This window comes from Amblyomma maculatum, chromosome 2 (assembly GCF_055883805.1).
Source record: "Amblyomma maculatum isolate TAMU_Amacu chromosome 2, ASM5588380v1, whole genome shotgun sequence".
Classification (NCBI taxonomy): Eukaryota; Metazoa; Arthropoda; class Arachnida; order Ixodida; family Ixodidae; genus Amblyomma; species Amblyomma maculatum.
In genome coordinates, this window is record NC_139345.1 from 131,580,501 (window position 1) to 131,598,838 (window position 18,338).

Genomic DNA, 18,338 nt, shown 5'->3' on the forward strand with positions numbered 1-18,338 from the left:
AGATGTCAAAGTACATGCAGCCATATGTGATAACAGGGGATATCGGTCTGTATCTGGCTTGGCTGCAAACTGCGACATCGAAGAACAGTCGCCTTCTTAGGTGGAGCTTGATTTTACAGCAGTACAATTTTGAAATAAGATACAAAAAGGGGAAGTTAAATGGGAATGCGGACGCGCTTAGCCGCTCTTTCTAAGCGGTTCGAGGTGTTCCTCACCATGTATCCAAATTGATAATCAGGTTTTTTTTTTTTTTTTCTCGTGCACTTGTACATGTGTGACTATGTAAAGCAGCACGTTTGGTTTTCTAGGAATACGTGGGTCCTGAACGTCTTGAGAGTGGGCTTTTCTCGAACAACAATGGCAGTTTTCTTTTAACCTGGTCTCTTCAGACGGGAGCCGAGTGCTTGCTTCGACATGTGGTTGAGTTTCAGACAGCTCGAGCAATTTGGCCTACAACAATCAAGAGAACGCGACAAGCAACAGCGAGCTTCAAGCGTTCACGTGCAGGCCATTAAGTCGTCTCTTCATGCAGCAGCTGGGACTGCTGCCCTCCGAGACTCTTCTGGCGGGGGAGGAGGCTGTTACGACCAAGCATCCGCATTTGCGCGCTCTATTGTTCGCCTGTGGGCATGGATAAGTGCTGTGAATATGTGGTGATGGTCCAGTGGCTCTAAGTGAGCCTGTTTCCAGGAATCCTGTTTTGTAAGCCTGTTTTGCTTTGTGGACACTCTGCAAATGCCAAATTGACCCTGCCAAGAGAACGTCTGGAAAAACACAAAGAAACGTCCCCCTGCGGGAAATGCAGGAAGTGCTTTCTTTCTTTTGTTCACCCTTCCAGTCGATAAGCCCTATCGTCCAGTGAGGAATGTCTACTTTCCAAAGGAGACGACAGAGTGACATGTCCGCTTACGTGCAGGAGAAGAAAGGAGCATGACGCATACAGCCATTAAGTGATTTCCCGGGAATGCAGGAAAGATTTGCAATTGTCGAAAAGGGACAATGTTGGGAGCCCTATGCGGCGCGCACGTGTACTTGGGTTTCTGAGAAGTAAATCCTCTTGCCGGAACCAGCTGCCTATCGATTCTTGGCTGAAGAATAGAAATGTACCTCCTCTCCTCGCCGTTCCCAAGCTTTTCCCGCCAACAAGTGATCACGCCCAACGAAACAATGCCGGACCAGTCAGTGCTTCAGACCATCAGTGCAGTGATGTGTTCGATTGGATGCCGATATCTGAGGGGCGTGCCCTGGATTTGGTTGGTCAGCATCTTCAGAGAGGGGCTGGACATAGGGGGGGTTTTAAGGACGCTGCAGAGCACGAAATGTCGCTCTGAGCCCTGGGTAAACGGCTCATCCAGTCGCTTCTCGCTATGAACTCTTAACGCTTGCCATTTTGCTGATGTACCCTTCTTTTTCTTGTAAATAATCTTGTAAATAAGTTTTCTCAAAGTGCCATTAAACCTGCTTGTACATATTTCACCAACTTCGAAGATTCAGTCCTTCTTCAACCCCGAGTCTCTGCACGCTACCAAGTGAAGGCCGGGTCGACTTAGCCCCAGCGTCACGACAGTGTGTGTGTGTGTGTGTGTGTGTGTGTGTGTGTGTGTGTGTGTGTGTGTGTGTGTGTGTGTGTGTGTGTGTGTGTGTGTGTGTGTGTGTGTGTGTGTGTGTGTGTGTGTGTGTGTGTGCGTGCGTGCGTGCGTGTGTGTGTGTGTGTGTGTGTGTGCGTGTGTGTGTGTGTGTGCGTGTGTGTGTATGTATGTGTGCGTGCGTGCGTGCGTGTGCGTGTGTGTGTTTGTGCGTGTGCGTGCGTGTGTCCGTGAGTGTATGTGTGTGCGCGTGTGTGTGTGTGTGTGTGTGTGTGTGTGTGTGTGTGTGTGTGTGTGTGTGTGTGTGTGTGTGTGTGTGTGTGTGTGTGTGTGTGTGTGTGTGTGTGTGTGTGTGTGTGTGTGTGTGTGTGTGTACGCGCGCACACGTGCACGTTTACGTGCATAACAAATTTCCCATCAGCCTGCAACACTGGCCATTTCCAGTTTCGATAACACCTCTTACTTTTGTGTAGATAGTGTAGATAGTGCAGATACTGGATTTAGTTTCTTCAAGCACACTTGGTGTTTCACTCACGGAGGCGAAATGTACCAGAATAGGTTTTTGCTTTCTCCTGTTCCCGCTTACAATATACACACGCCTTCAAAACGTTAAGCAGTATTAACTTATATGTAAAGCATCGTGAATGTAATAGATACCATATAAATCTGTTGGTAAATATAATAGGTTCTCTCAACAATACCTACAATTTTCGAACGCGGTTAATTGGTTAATTTATGGTTCCCGGCAATTAAAACAATTTCGCACAAACACATCATACGGTCAAGACCAGTTCTTCACTAGCATAGTTAAATCAACGATAGTAGAGCCCCTGAAACACGATAAGAAAATTAAAATTCGTACTAGAGCAATATCGCCGTACGTCTGTGCCATGCTATTCGGGTAAGTTCGAAAACGCAACTTCTCATCATATATTAACGGTCCTAGTTCTTTCTTCTTCTTTTCTTTAGCGCTTCGCCGTCAATTTAAAATCTACCAGCCTAAACATGACATCATCGAATTCCCTTAAACCCAAGTAGCATAAAATGTGCACTTTCCCCAGATATAAGTAACCACTTTCGTATACAGAATATTAAGGAAGTCCGTGTAAAACGATTTATTGCCAGCGGTAGTGCGAAAGTATTAAAGCCCAGTGTGTTTTTATATTTAAGGGATTCAATTAGCTGCCTATGTCCCCACTTGCAGTTTATACATACCCTGCACCGTTTACCCGATGTCAGTGCGAAGCATATAAGTTGATATCTCCAATACAGTATTCGCTCTGCTTGTATGTCACTTTCCTTATTCTTGGCGACAATTTTCATAGCTAATTGTTATGGAAACATGGCGTGCTGGTGAGCAGAGAACTCTCTTTATCGGGTATCAAATAAATCGTTATTGATTCATCATTTCGTTCACTATTTCATTATCTCTGAACGTCTTCTTAAACCTTACAAGTGCCAATATCAACAACACAAAGTAAGCATACTAAATCTCAACATGTTAGAAAATGGCTGTCAACAAACCTAACATTTAAGCCTGTTTTAGGAGCACTGCAAGCTAACGACAACGATAGCAATTTGGCATTGCAGCTTAATGCAGCTCTAGAAATTGTACTAGTGACACCGGAGTCATATTTTTCGGCTTAGAGGGGGATAGCTGGAATCATGTTTTTTAATGATCACCGCTGAGAACGACATCGCCCATTGGCACCGGCCTCAAAAGATTTTTTTTTTTTTCATTTTGCGTCTGCAATGTTTTTTTGTACGTACCTGCAGGCATTTTCATTCATTTTACTGTCACGCTTTGTAAACATTTTCCCTCATGAACCTCTCGAGCATTTGCGTTGAAACCGCGCATGGAGCTTGCATAATTCGGTAAATGTATCTTGTAGCAAGTTCCACAGCGATCTGCTAAACTGACCCTGTAATATTTCATGTAAACTTGGAATCTGAACTGACATTCAGGAGTTGAAATGCGTTAAGCCGGCGCAGACAATTCCAGGCCCTGTACTAAGCGCAGCTTAACGAGGTTATTACATATGGTCCACCTTATTACGCGACAGAACATTGAAAAAAATATTAAACGAGACAATATTAAACCTTCTTCCACAGTTTCAAAGCAGAGGAGATAGCGCTATTGAGGCGGGAAGATTTTCTACTCCATTTGCGGTAATAGTGCAAGACAAGATGCTCGTATCTGAGATTTCTATCCATCAGTTCAGTTCAGTCGTTCAGTCGTGTCTGACTCTTCGTGACCCTATGGACCACGTCACGCCAGGCTTTCCGGTCTCTCACTATCTTCCTAACATCACATAACTTCATCAGCGGCGCCTCGAGGATGCCTTCTAACCATCGCGTTCGCTGCCTACCCCTTCTCCGGTGATCCTCAACCTTTCCCAACATCAAATCTTTCTCCAGCGACTCCTCTCTTCTCATCAGATGACGAAAGTAGCTGACTCTCCAATGAGCAGTCAGGGTTTATGCCCGACAATATCGACTGATTTGATCTTCTGGCAGTCCAAGGAACTCTCAAGAGTCTCCGCCAGCACCACAATTCAAACGCGTCAATTCTTCGGCGGTCAGCCTTCTTCACAGTCCAACTCTCGCATCCATACATCACAACTGGAAAGACCAAGCACGAGTTATACGGATCTTGGTTGGCAGACTAATGTCTCTGCTATTTACTAGGCGGCCAGGGCTAACCATGTCTCTCTTTCCCAGAAGCAGGCGTCTCCTAATTTCATGACCCATCACTCTCCAACAATATTTCTTTCCCCAGAAGCACTATGATGAGCCATGAGGATATATACAAGCGCATGTTTACGCATTTGTGTGATCGGTGACGATGGTGCCTCCAAGAAATTGCTGCACATACAGCATGGTACTTCGGCGTATATTGCGGAGGCACTGGAACTGCAGTCCTTCTCACAAGCAAGCGGACTTCGAAACCGTTGCTGCGCAAGAAATACAAGGAAAGGGAACGTTTAACAACGAAAAGCCCACTCCAACCAATAAAGACGCAGCTATCGCGGATACAGCGACCGGCAATCTTCCGCGAATAGGCAAATGCCACCCGCATGAGACCGTCAGCGCAAAACAAAAATCATTAAAAACAACCTTATGTACTACCCACCCATAACGTTCATTTGTATGGACTGAACGTTATTATAACAACTTGTCTTGAATACATCATAGTGTATAACAGATGTGTGACGTAAGGGTAGCTGACCAATGGTCATCCAAAACCTTATTACGTAATAATATGACTCGCCCAACAAGTCACTGTTAAAACGTAGTAGCTTTGCACAGGAAAGAAAGAGCGAATTAAAAGTCGAAGTAGAGAGCCAACCAACTTTCCAATACGATTGTGGGCTGCAGTATACGTAGAGGTATGTTTTTCCCTCCAATATTCATCACAGTATAATCTAGCAAGTGAGTTATAATACAAGACAGGCACCGAAGTTGTTTTAGGACCTCTTAAACATACGTGGCTCGAACTTTGCGAGCAGACCAAATTTCAAGTTTTCGGGGTTTTGCCAACAGTGATACTCGCACGTGGCCCTCTTCTTCCGATTTAAAAGTTCATGGCTGTTGTACTTGCGTTCGCGTCACGCGCAAATAAACGCCATAATAAACCACCACACTGATGTGATTGGGTTTCAAGTTATCGGTGGTGTGGTCTTCAGGCAGCCATTCGGCACTGAAACCTGCAAACCTGCATTCCGGACTCTACTTCTATACCTTCATAAGCAAGCCTGAGCAGCCTGCCGTTCTTTGAACTTCGTATTCTGAGCCAGTTCCGACCAGATAAATGAATATAGGGGTCGTGATCTTCCGGATGTTGCTACTGATAATTGCATGGGCTGCCATCACAGATGGTAAGATACTTCTTTCCTTCTTGACCTCAGCGTGCGTAAGCCTATAGCTCTGAAACTTGTTGAGGTTTTGTTTGCACAGCCAAATCTGTGAAATATCTTGGGAAATATATATCCAGGGAGCATATCCGGTGGGTACTCTGGGCATCCTTCCAGTTAACATCTACATCACCCACAGGCGTGAGCAGTTTCGATCTGCTCAAGTGTCCCAGATAATTTGTAATCTCTCAGTTTTGTCTCTTTCTTGTTTCAAAGCACGGCAATACAGCAGCAGCCGCCGAATATTCCCGTGCAATTCAGATTTCAGACAGTAAAAAGTGTCACTATGAAAGCAAGGACAATTTTTACAACAGCCTTTCTAAATAATCGCTATTGTGTCCGTGCTGTCAGGTCGAGAAAGGAAGTATATTTTAAGAACAATTGGTTTTATATGGCCGAGCAATGCAGTTTTATGTAAGTGTTGCTTTATTACTCTTCCATTAGCACTGTGTGGTTATCACGACACGTTGGCGGACAAGGGAATTAAAAAAATTATCTCCTCTCCTCTGCTCAAGAATCTTCCCCTTGACAACATGTACGAAAAGTTTGGCAGATTCTACACCGTTCGGATCTCCCTGACCGAGGGCAAGCTGTCCGGATTGGCGAACCTTCGTAGGGGGCGCCGTAATTGTATGAACGTCACGGACTCTGGCTTGTCTACAGTTCTGCAGGTGGAAGGAGGGCCTTTGGTCATCAACTACAATGGCTTTCCGAGGTCAGCTGTGCTGAGAGGTCGATTCCGCATCCGCATCGTCATCCACTACTTCAAGATGACAATATACGTTAAAGAGTGAGCACACCACTTTTATTTATTGATGATGGCACTGTCTTATTTGAGCTCATACTGCCTTTTGACGTATGATTGATACTGAATAGGAATCATATGGCTTCTATCATAAAAAACGTTAGTACAGAATTTTTATAATTGTTAGTTCTACTCACAGCGGATCTCGAGCCTCGATAAATCATATATAATATATAAATTACGTTATTGGGAAATGTGTGCTGAAAACCCGCGCTGATTTTGATGAAAGGGCCTATAGGCACATCAGTATTTCTACTGTGACGCCTAGTTTATTGCATTCACCTGAAATACAATGCTCGGGTAACAAGTAAGCAACATCGAAATTATCAACCCGTCAATATCATCGGATTATTGCAGTCACAAAAATGACGTCCAGAGAGAAGTACTCCGTACAAGTTGCAAAAAGGGGAAGAAGTAGGCAAGCTTAATTATGGTTTTATCAGCTATCAAATAACCTGTTCGCATATTAAAAATGTTTAATTATCCATTTCATTCCCTTCAATGACAACAAGGACGAATCTTTATTACTTGATTTGTTATGAAGCATACGACTGTGAAATTATACTGCACACGCTAATTATCCGTGGAGGAACTTATTCCTCCCTGCTGCTGCTCCCTGCGAACCATCGCAATACTCCCACTGTATCCTCACAATTCGCCTGCATCCTGTTGACTCTCTACGCAGCAGGATTTCTACGAACCATGCTTACTATAATCTGTAAACTGATCTTTTACCACAAAAGAAAGAAAGCCGTAAAGATACTTTATCTGCAGAATCGGAGCGATAAGAATGCTAAACGTGTTTTAGTGCGCTTTTAAACTAATTGAAGCATTCAGAACACGAATAGCAGCTTTGTTTCGTACCTCTTACATGCATCAAGTGTGATCTAACATGTTGGTAGTTGGTAGAGTGCATCTGTGGAGTGTCCCTGTATACGCATCACAAGTATTTCTTCGCTCACGAACTTAAGAGTGAATAAGGGATTGGAGATTGGAGGGATATGGTCCCTATAATCGCAGATATTTTTTAGAGGCGTTAATTTTACAGGTAATGTGAATCGGATGGCAGTGGTCGTTATTAAGCCTTACTGTCGACCCTCACACCTTTAGGACAAGGCAAATAAACAATTTACACCTACATTTATGTTTTTTCAACAAGCCAATCCAAGCTCTCTTAAAGCAACAATATGCACTCGTAGTTTCTACTGATTTTCGTATGCCGGTAGCAGTCTTTACGTGGCTAGAAAATTCACAAAACTCACCGAAGTGGGCCGAGGAAATGACAATGGGCATAATAGTGAACATTTAAGGAGAATGCTTTTTCTTGCTATTTTTCAAGTGGTTGCTAGCATGGCAGAAACCTCCGTGGCATTCAGTGTGCTTGTGCTCATTACGACAATAATGTCGCGTAGTAGTGACAGCGCTGTCAGTAACCAGCAAAGTGACTGGCGTGGTACTGAAAAGAACTCTTTAATGCACTCACGTGTGCCCTCAAATACCTACAACGGCGGGGGCGATAACAGCAAAATGTGCTCGCTGGTCGTGCAACTACGCCTGCGCGCTGCGCTCATCAGTGCTCAATGTAATGTCCGTTGTCAAAGATGCCAACGACGACTAAAACAACTGGTAATAATGTGGAAGCAGACTCTAAAGCCGCATTCACACTACACCAAATTTTCGGCGAGCGAAGCGGATTCGCTTCGCCGGAAAAGAGTGGCCTGTTCTCATCTACCCCTCCCGCGGCGGCGGAACCGACGCGGAACCATAGCGGAACTTCGGCTGCTTCTCGCTTTTTCACGAAAGCAGCGAGATCTCACGGCAGTTTCTTTTCCTGTATCGGGAGTTCGCGAATGAAGCGAGAGCGCGCGTGAGCCCCGGAGACAGTTCGCGCGCTTTTCTGTCGTCTGTTGCGTGGCTGCATACTGTCTTGCGTTGTTTTATTGCAGTTCTCGTTTATTTTCCAGTTGCGCGCTGGTAGCGGATAAGTAATGACGAACATTTCAGACAACGAAGAGATCGTTTCGATTCTCCTCTGCAACTATATAATGGTCATGCTGGAAGAGTTTCGAAAGGCAGATGGAAAATCAGGTTCACGGCGGAGGCGGTGGTGGGTGCACCGATCTTCGCAGGAACGCGCCCGGTTGGGCCAAGGCTACAACCTCTTGCCGCTGCTGCATAACTAGGACGTGGAGTATTACAGAGAGTAAGTTAATGTGAACTTCGTAGTGACTTTATTATGCCAAGCGCTATCACCTCACTGGCATGTTCTGTTCTCGGCAGCTGCCTGCATATGTCACCCAGCAGCTTCGGCGCACATGTAGAGCTCCTTCGTCCTCGTATCCAGAAAAAAAGACATGCAATTTCGAAGGCGATACTTTCAGATCAACGCCAGGCGCAGGTTATCAGGTAAGGTGAAGTTTCTGTATTTTTGGTTTCATTTTTTATTATTAATTGATTTATGGGGTTTAACGTCCCAAAGCGACTCTGGTACGTGATACTTAGGTTTGGATTGCCATTTTTATTGAGATTGTCAAGAATTCGATTGTCTTGTCTGAGCAGTTATAATAACATGCATATAAATTGTGGAGTGATAAAATTATAAACCAATTTTGCGCAGATTAAGTCGTTTTTTTTTGGTCTGTCCGCCCACTTGTGAGCTCTTTTATTTTGGGAGCTGAGTTATCTACAGTTATGCTGCCCCAGTCCTCCGGTAGCGTGATGTAAAGCCATCGTGTGAAGTCCTTGACTTCTTGCACATGTTTTACACAGCATGCTAAGGGACAGTGTTAATAAAAAAAAATTCAGGAAAGAATGTCCTACACCAGTGCAGTAAATATGAAGGGCAACATATACAGAATACAAAACTGTCAAAACTGTTTTTGTTACCACACCAGTCATTACCATATCAACAACAAATATGCTAAGTTTGTTCATTTTAAATGGAACGTTTTGAATGTGGTTATCTGACAAGCTTGTTTTAAGCATAATAATTATAATGTAAAGAACAACAAATAGTATTTGTCTTATTCAGCTCCAAACCAAGGTTGTCAAAGAATTTCAATAAATCTGGCAGATACCTCAATGCATAGAGTCTGGCAAACATGTCCACATTGAGTGTCCAGCCAACTCAGGAAGTATTGACCGAAATTACAAGAATGCATTTAGCAAGTCTATGCTGGCAGTCATTGATGCTTGCTACAGGTATTCAAGTATATTTCCTTTGTATCCTCTGAACACCTTTAAATTTGATTTCCTATCAAGTGCAAGCTTTTTTTTTATAGTTAGTCCTCGGTTGTCTAATGTAATGGTAATGTCATTTGATATCCTTGTGTAAACTAAATTACTACAAAGCTACACATGCCTATGAATAAATGAGGCAAAATGTTTATGCATGCAGGTGAAATGTTTATGCAAATGTGTGCCCTTCAGGCTAATATTAACCAAAAGATACAAGTTAATTTTAATTTGCTCATTTAGGTTCTTGTTGGTGGAGATGGACCACAATTGGAGCGAGTCTGATGGTGGAAAATATGGCCGAAGCACATTTTTAAAAAATGTAGCTAGGCCAGGTAGGCATCTCAGAAGATGCACCTTTGAAGGATAATAGCAAAATGCCTTCTTTCTTTGTGAGAGATGAGGCCTTCCTTCTGGAAATCTTCATGTGACCGTACACAAGAAAAGTAAGCTATTCAATTTGTTAGAACTGAGATTAACTGGTGTCATAACACCTTCAGCGCCATTTGATATGACAAGCTGTTCAATGTTCACCAGCCAAAGTTATGAACGTAAAATGAGGCATCATGTCAAAGGCTTAAAGATCTTTTACTTCAGCCAACCCAGCCACTATACGCTTATTTGTTACAAATGAAAGGCAGTATCTGCCTCACTCTTCTGATTGGAATTAAACATTCAGCCTGGGATTGTCACAGATCAAAACAATATACACTGAACACTGAGTATGCCAAAACTAATGTATGATTAAACTGCATTTGATTTTTATTTTCAAATTAAACTTAATTTGTTGTTCTGCAAGTCTCCCTTTCTAGTTTTCTAGTCCTGAGGAACTAGATGACCAGTCAGCTGCAGGAACATCCAGCCAATTCTCTCAAATCCATGCAAAACGAGTATTTAGTTACCGATGAGATGAGTGAGGCATTCCGTTCTTTGGATTCTCGCCCAACAATGGCTCATCTTACGTCAGCCATTCAAGACAAAGGAAGAGAAAATTAGTCGCATTATCACTTCCTGCATGTCACTGCACTTCATGGTGTCTGAGGAGAAACCAGATTCCCGTGCAGTCTACTACCCCCCCCCCCCCCAGCACCACATACTATTGGCAAGGGCGACTGATCGAGGGAACCTGGAGGTAGGAGACAGAGGGAAACTGAAGGCTAACTCCTCTTCCAGCCTTAGGTTGTCACCCAGCCATGTAATCATTCTGTTGGCAAATAAGCTTAGAGAGACTGAATTACTGGTTACTTTTACCTCATCGAAATGAGTTTATAACTAGGAGTTAAAGCTGTCAGTTTGATAATTTGGAAAGAGAGCCCTTTTTCTCTAATGTTCCATGTTCTCTCCTTTCAGGCTTGCACATGCTATCAGGGAAAAGCTGTGCGAATACTTCATCAGAAGCAGCCAAGCAAAGTTTCGTGGCAGGAGAAAATGATCAGAGGCAGCCAAATGAAGACAATGGTAACATTTAATTTTACTTTGTACTTACAGCATACTTTGTAGTTCACAGCTAATATTGCCCTGATAACCTGCTTTCTGTCCTGTATGCAGAGAAGAAACAAAAAGAAATAGGCATGATATATGTCATTAGTATATGCCTTAGGTATTTCCTGTCAGTAATTTGAAAATACATGACAATGTCGTCAATTTGTAGGAGCCCTTCTTTGGCATCGGCCTTCTATAAAATGGAATGCTTGTGAAGAGAAAATTAAATTCACTTCAGACGCGAGCACCGCAGTCACTAGTTAGGTTTAAGCAAGCATGCATTACAAGAGAGATGAACGACGGGATGTCATATTGCAGATTTATCTTTCCACATCTAAATCGCAGTCCTCTACACTGCTTTCCAGTTGGCTGCAAATATTAGGGCAGATGAAGTGCACTAAATTTCAGTGACTTCAAGTGCACACCTTACTTTCTCAGATGGTTACCTTTCAGTTGTAGCTGTGTGTGGAGTGGATGGCCCATCTGACTCAAAAGGACAAGCCAGATATTCCTGGCGCTGCATGCTCTGGAACGGCGACTTGAATGAAGGGATCTGGCTGATCTTCAGATCTATTTCCAAACAATAAATAACCAATACCATGAATTGAACAGGATTTTTTATAATTTTAACTCAATCCACACATGAATCCTTTGAATAGGATTTCTAGGCATGAGTCATGGGCAATGAAGTTACAATCTGTGAAGAATGAAAAGCTGCACACTGTTTTAAAACTTACTCTTGAGACCGGGTGAAATGAACGCTTAAACAATCTGCAAAATATTCAGCCACATATAACAAACACAACACTATATCACATTTATAATAGTACACCTAAATTTTTATATTTTGCTTGATACTACAATCATGAAATGAGCACCCTAAGAGCGCACACTAATGCATACTGAGAAAATATGCAACTTACATTGGTTCTCTTGACACATGCTCTATTATGGGCTGCATTTGCTTCAAGTGTTTCCACTTCACAGTAGGAACGTTGTCAGCTCCAGCTCCACCCCTCTTACTAGACCTAATTTGGTTTTCAATTTTGAAAAAAAGAATGTGTCTTTTAAGTTCTTAAAATATTTTTCTGACTGATGGCCCCTACAAGAAAAAAAAAAGACTGGTTATCAAGCACAGTAAACAAGATTGGCGTTTGCTTATTTTCTGTTCACATGTTCTAACGGTCTCTTCAGCGTTGCCACAGTAAATTATTTCATCTGAACTGCACAGGACTCCAGCACAGCACGACCACTCAAATATTAGTTTTTAAATGCACGAAATCTGAAGGCCACTATTGTAGAAGGTGAAAAACTCGGGATTAGCCTTTTTCCACACGAAATAAGTCTCTAAAAACGCATCACGCTCGCGGTCCGCCCTAAAGCTTGTCACGGAGCACACAGCGCCGCTACCGTGATGCTATACGCTCCAAAATATTCGTACGAGGTGAATATTCACGGCACAGGGACCCGCAACGGCACAAGTAAAGTAATAGTGCATGCTCACTCTAGCTGCGCATGCATGCGATAGGTGCAAATAGCGGGAATGAGCGAAATGATCAGTGTTATCGCTTCGCAGCACACATGTGTCGTACACGATCGCGCGAGGTCTGCTTGCATGGGACAAAAGAAAGTTAGCAGCAGCGTGAACACAACAAAGGCTGGATACGCGAAGCATACCGCACTGGCACTCGAAGAAAAAAACAGTTCTCAAACAGCGGCATGAGCCAAATGGTCATCAATGCGCTGGTTTCGAAGTACGTAATACATGCGTCGCGCACGATCGCGCGAGATACGCATGCATAGGATAAAGCTAGCAGTAGCGCGAGAACAGAGCGAAACGTACTTGTACCGGCATCCGAAAAGTTCTCGCGAGCATCGGCGTGATGCAATATATATAAGCAATTGTGCTTACCTCTCACTCCCAGTTCTTGGCCAATATGTTCCCACAGGTCCTAGTTGTAAATCAGGACCTTAAAATTTAAATGTCGCTTGGATTGGAGCCTCCTTTATGGCATCAGGCAGCACCTCCGCAGAAACAGCGCCGGCCCGCTCCGCTGCAGTGCTTGCCGCCATACTGGATTTTGGGCGGACGTGACGTCAACGACCCATCCTCGCTTCCGCGGCGAACGCGGGAAATTCGGTCTCGGACCGATCGCCCTCGCCGCGCCGCTTTCCGCCCTCGTCGGCGTCAAAAGCGGCCGAATCCGCTTCGCTCGCCGAAAATTTGGTGTAGTGTGAACGCGCCTTAATAGCGGCAAAATAATTCGAGGTACATCTCGAGGCACCTGGCTGAAAGAAAGTAATAAAAAAGCACCGGAAGTCTTGAGCGTGCATAACCAAACAGAACAAAATACTCTCGGCGTTGCGTAGGTCACTCCGCGTGTTACCAGTGAAATTATAAGGCTACATGCCTGCTGCTCTTCAGAGCAACAAGTAGGATTACAATAGTTCGCGTCATTACTCCTCCCTTAAAAACTTCGGCTCCAAGTTTCAAAACAAACAGAGAAACATGAATGGCTAAACATAATCAGAAGTTTAAATAATAACTGGCCTATAATGCGCGTGATAGGGCTAGGGGCGAACATGCACCATTTCCGGGCGTGCAGGGCGACGCTAAGATGGCGCGGTCTACGATGACTTCGTGTCTAGTCCAGTTGTACTATGCGGCGAAGGACGTTGTATCGGCCTAAGTGGAGCCCCAACAGCTTTAAAGTCACTCTACGGCGGCCAATCGGCGTCCAGAGCTGTGGTTGGTCTCCGTCTGCGTCATCTCGTCGTATATTGTAACGTCGAACATAAATTCGTTGTTGGTCTCGTCTTCAATGCGTAGTCGGGTGAGTCTCCGGGCCTCCTCTATCCGTTGAAGGTAGGCGACGATGTCGAGGTTGTCCTCGTCTTCGACTAGGGGTAGCACAGCGTGGATTGTTGTCGTAGGCACCCTGCCAAGGGGTTGATCCAATTATCTCTTGGAAGGCAGTTTTATGCGCGAAGATCACTGTGTCAAAATGTCGTCCCATGTCTTAACCTGAGCCTATGGCTTCAGTCTTATCAAACTTTAACTGCCCTCCTTTCTCTTCCATCTTAAAACGCTGATTGCAGAATTTTCTTTTTGCTCGCTGGGAGGAATCACCCCACGTCGCATGTTTTGCTTTACTGATCTGTCTTTATAAATATTATTTTATTTCATTCTCCCCTCGTTATCGCCATCTATCCACGAATTCTACTCCTTGGCACCGTTGCGTCTGCCAATCGTTATGAAACGTTTATAACCGGTCTAAAAAGTCACTTCGAGCTTTGACCTTCGCCCTTACACATCCTCTTTGTATTCGTGTTGAAACGCTACTCTCAGAAATCATCAATGTTTGTTGTCGTCGGTCTATATTCTGAGTGCTTGAAGCTCTAGCGGTTCAAGATTGTATTCCTGGCTGAACTATATATCGCACCCCCCCCCCCCCCAACCCACTTCAAATGCCCTCTCGGAGCTTTGTATTTTTGAATAAAAGATAAAGCGGAACGTTTCGGCCGCAACTGGGCTGTTTATTATTTTTTTTTTTGAAAGGTGTGATTAAAATTGTTTCAGTAATAAATGCTAGCGCAGTTATGTTTTCTTTCGCTTTTGTATCACGTAGTTTCGCAAATGACACCACACCACGCGGCACACTTTTCGTTCCGCAAATGGTTATCGGGATTCGTTTTAGTCGTAGTTTTCACAGATCTGCTCAATGTTGATCCAATTGGCGCAGAGGGCCCCACGAAGGTGGCCTTAGTGAGCGAGGCAGCCAAGTGATTCCGCTTAGTTGTTAATAGGGCATTACCCAGTACTTGTAAACCGGTGTTGAGCCGGATGTGGGACCAGTGAATATCCTGAAGAAAGTATGTCTGAAGCCCTCGGCATTAAATGTCGCCCTTGTCGAGAACTTCCACTCCTTGTGTGAGCAAATTGAGGATCAGAGACAACTAACTAGCAATCCCTTGCCTTGTTGAAACACGCAAAAAACATAAATAAAACATAAGAACAAATGGCTTGAGAGACACGCATTTTTCACTGCGTCACTTGTATTTTCTTTCCTTTGCGCTCAGTATCAAAAATATTTTCTGTTGCGTGAGCAGTCTGCATTCTTGGCATATAGCCGTTGCCGCTACCACCCCCCCCTCCCCCCTTGTTCCAAGAGTGCACCACTGGGACCTTTTCTAAACAGTGTCTTGTGGGTTCTGTGGTTACGCTGAGTTTTGGACTGAGAAAGTGCCTTGTGTGCGGCTTCGAATCATCCTTCTATCACACAACGGTCGGCGTAAAGCCTGCTCTTCTTCCCTCAATGCGGTTGCTGCATATCTGCCATCATATATATTGAGTAAGTAGGAAAAAATCCGAAAATTGCGGCTTTTTCTTTAAACCACGCCAGTATGAGTACAATTTATCCTTCGACTGGAGTGAAACATCGGCTACCAAACCGCTGGAATGCACGCGTACGACGTAGGTTTCTGTTGTCAAGCGTGCACACTGAGCTTGGTCAGTGAACAAATCTTATGCACAAGTTTCGTGGGAGTTGCCTTTCATGCTGTCACCCAGGATGGCGATCAAGTGGAGAACGAGGCGGAGCAGCAGTTTCAACAGCTTAGACATAGTTTGAGTAGCCAGATGTTATTGTCGTTTGGTACCATCATACATGGCTACAGCCATAGTCTGATTTTACCACCATTTAACACTTTTTAATAGAATGTAAATGTCTGTCTTGCTAATTCACCTTCTTTTATTCACTGGCTACAAATTTCACAGTGTTTATCTCCTGCATGCGTTATGATTGGTCCTTTTTTATTTCTGTGTTTCAACTCTCCATTTCTTTCTCTTCTACGTAAACTAGCAATCATTTTATTTTTGGCGATGTAAATATACGTCTTTAAAGATATTCTAGGCCGATCCCCCTGTATCGCTGTGTTCCATCAGTTTAGAGGGCAACAACAATATCAGCTTTCATTGTAGCACAGCACGTCGTACAAAGCGTCTGCAGAGATATTGAAGTACGGCTGATCTGCATGCTAGAGATGCAATACTAGGTTCTATACCTGAAATGTGTGTATTTATTTCTTCCTTTTATGCAGTGCATCGGGCAGTGGTTCAAATAAACGATATGCGCCTTTGGTCTTAGTGCGTGTTCATTTATCTAGTTTGTTATCTGTTACCCTCAGGAGCGATCACTGTTTATTACATGTTAATATGCAGTTTTTAGCAAGCCCCTCCTTAAGGAACGGCGCCAGGATGCTTGCAAACTTAACTTTCAAGTATGTGAGTAGTCTGGCTCACGAAATCTTATCTCTTGCGACTTATTTTTTCAGTATCATCTACCTACTTCATATCAAGTATATTTTGCTCTTATGTCTCTTCGTTTGCCATTTTGCACTCCGCTCATCTACCATTTGATGATCATATATGAGTTCAATGTTAACCGTTATCTTTCGTGCTGCCTTATGCCTCCTGGAAAATAGGCACGCGTGCGTGTCGGGGGCGCAGAAATGGTTGGAAAAAAATACATACGTGGAGCAAATCATACGCAGAAAAAAAAACAGAGTATCGATATAGCTTGGCTAAGCACAGATATGCTTGCATGAAAATGCAGAAGTCATGTTGTTTGGCACTCGTTCAGCAAGTGATTACTTCGCTTCACTTCGGTTTGGCGCGCCTTTTTTCAGAGCAAGAAGCTGCGTTAGTTGGTTTTGGTTAGCACAAGCAGTCTTGTCGCGTCTACTCCTTCTGCCATGCTCTGTTCGAAATATTCAGTTGCGCTAAACGTCCTTCATAATTTCGCAGAGTTTTACTTTATTTAATATTTTTTTAATTCTGCTCAGGAATGTAAACTATTTAGTGAAACTTTGTCAGGGGAAATAGAGACGACGACATCTGAAGTGTAGCATTATCCAAGGGCACAGCAATAACAAAGACTCTCAGGCTAGCACGTGAAGTAAGCAGCTACTGTGATGGAATGCCGGATCGGTGCAGCCATCGGCATTCTGGAATAAGAACTCAACTCATCACGTACGGCTACAACTGACCCAAATTAAATATTTTTATCACCAACCTCAGCGAAGCGGATCTCTTTTCTTCTTCTTCTTCTTCTCTAGCCTCAATTCGATTTCCCTGGCAACGTCTTTTTTTTTTCAGGCGGTTGCTCGAAGGAAGCTTCAGAGCCACCACGGCGAAATCCCATAATGCGGGAGCTAATCTCATCAGTTTCGGGTGGCGCACCGAAAATTGCTTCATCAAAATAAGGCAGGGATTTTATGGAAGTGTCAATGTGTGATTGGAAGAAGATTTGCGAGCACGGCGATGCGAAGACCGCAATTTTCAATGTACTCCGGATATAAAAAAAAGACGAAATAGCAGAACAGGACAGTTACGCGCTACGCATAACGACGAAGAAGACGAGCAGATATGAAAGGCTGGCTGAAGCGAGGGAGCTCCCTGCATTACAGTTTTTCGGCTCCACAGCTTTCCTCCACGACTTCCAACACTAGGACGGTGCCATATCCATCACTAGCCTCATCTACTTGCGCACTACGACTGAGCGACATCCAAGACAGTGATTCGCATTGCATAACGGTACCACCTCCGTCATTATCGACGTCTGCTCCTTCCCAATCTGCGCAATCGCCGGAGCCCAAGAGAAGCGCCAGTCTTCTCATCAGTCCCGATCAGGATGAGGAGGCATTCCTGGCCCCAGTCCACATCAACCGTGCGGCTTCTCCCTCTCGGCATGACGGTTCGTCGGTCAGCGCGCCCAAGGTTGTGTGCGTTTCCATTTTCACGCTCATCTGCTGCGTGGTAGGCATGCAGCTGGTTGTGCACAGGGTGTCAGTTTTAAACGGAGCCGCAGCCATCACCGTCCATGATGATGACAACAGGACAGAAGCCGCGCTCCATCTAGAGATGAGGAAATACAAAAAGGAAGTGGAAATTGTTGTAGAGCCATACAAAAGTTTAAAGAGAGCAAAGGGAGAGACGCGAGGGAGAGCGAAGGTACGCACAACGCTGTTGCCGTCTGGGCCGACCGTTGACTGGCAGGGGGCCACATCTGTCAAAGAGAAAGGTGAAGCTAGTATTGTAAGTAATGCAGTCCACACACCGAGCGTCTATACAGCAAACGAAGCCCGAATACGGACACTCACTACCCCACAAAACGACGCACTCTTTAGAACCAGCGGTGACGCCCCCGGTATTCGTGTGCTGCCATCTCATTCAAGAAAGCGCGCATTGAAAGTGTCACCCGTCCCTCCAGAAGCACCTCTGACTTTTGCACAGGACCATATGCATCCAAACGAGAA

General features: G+C 44.3%; 1 long non-coding RNA gene across 1 annotated transcript; it reads right to left on the minus strand.

Moving 5' to 3' along the window:
• Nucleotides 1–11,013: 11,013 nt before the first annotated feature.
• Nucleotides 11,014–13,092, minus strand: LOC146199898 (uncharacterized). The gene is made up of 4 exons (XR_014704776.1): nt 12,934–13,092; nt 11,945–12,123; nt 11,468–11,591; nt 11,014–11,077 (listed from the first exon to the last, which is right to left on the minus strand). It is a non-coding gene; the product is annotated as an uncharacterized LOC146199898 (long non-coding RNA).
• Between the last annotated feature and the right edge of the window lie 5,246 nt (nt 13,093–18,338).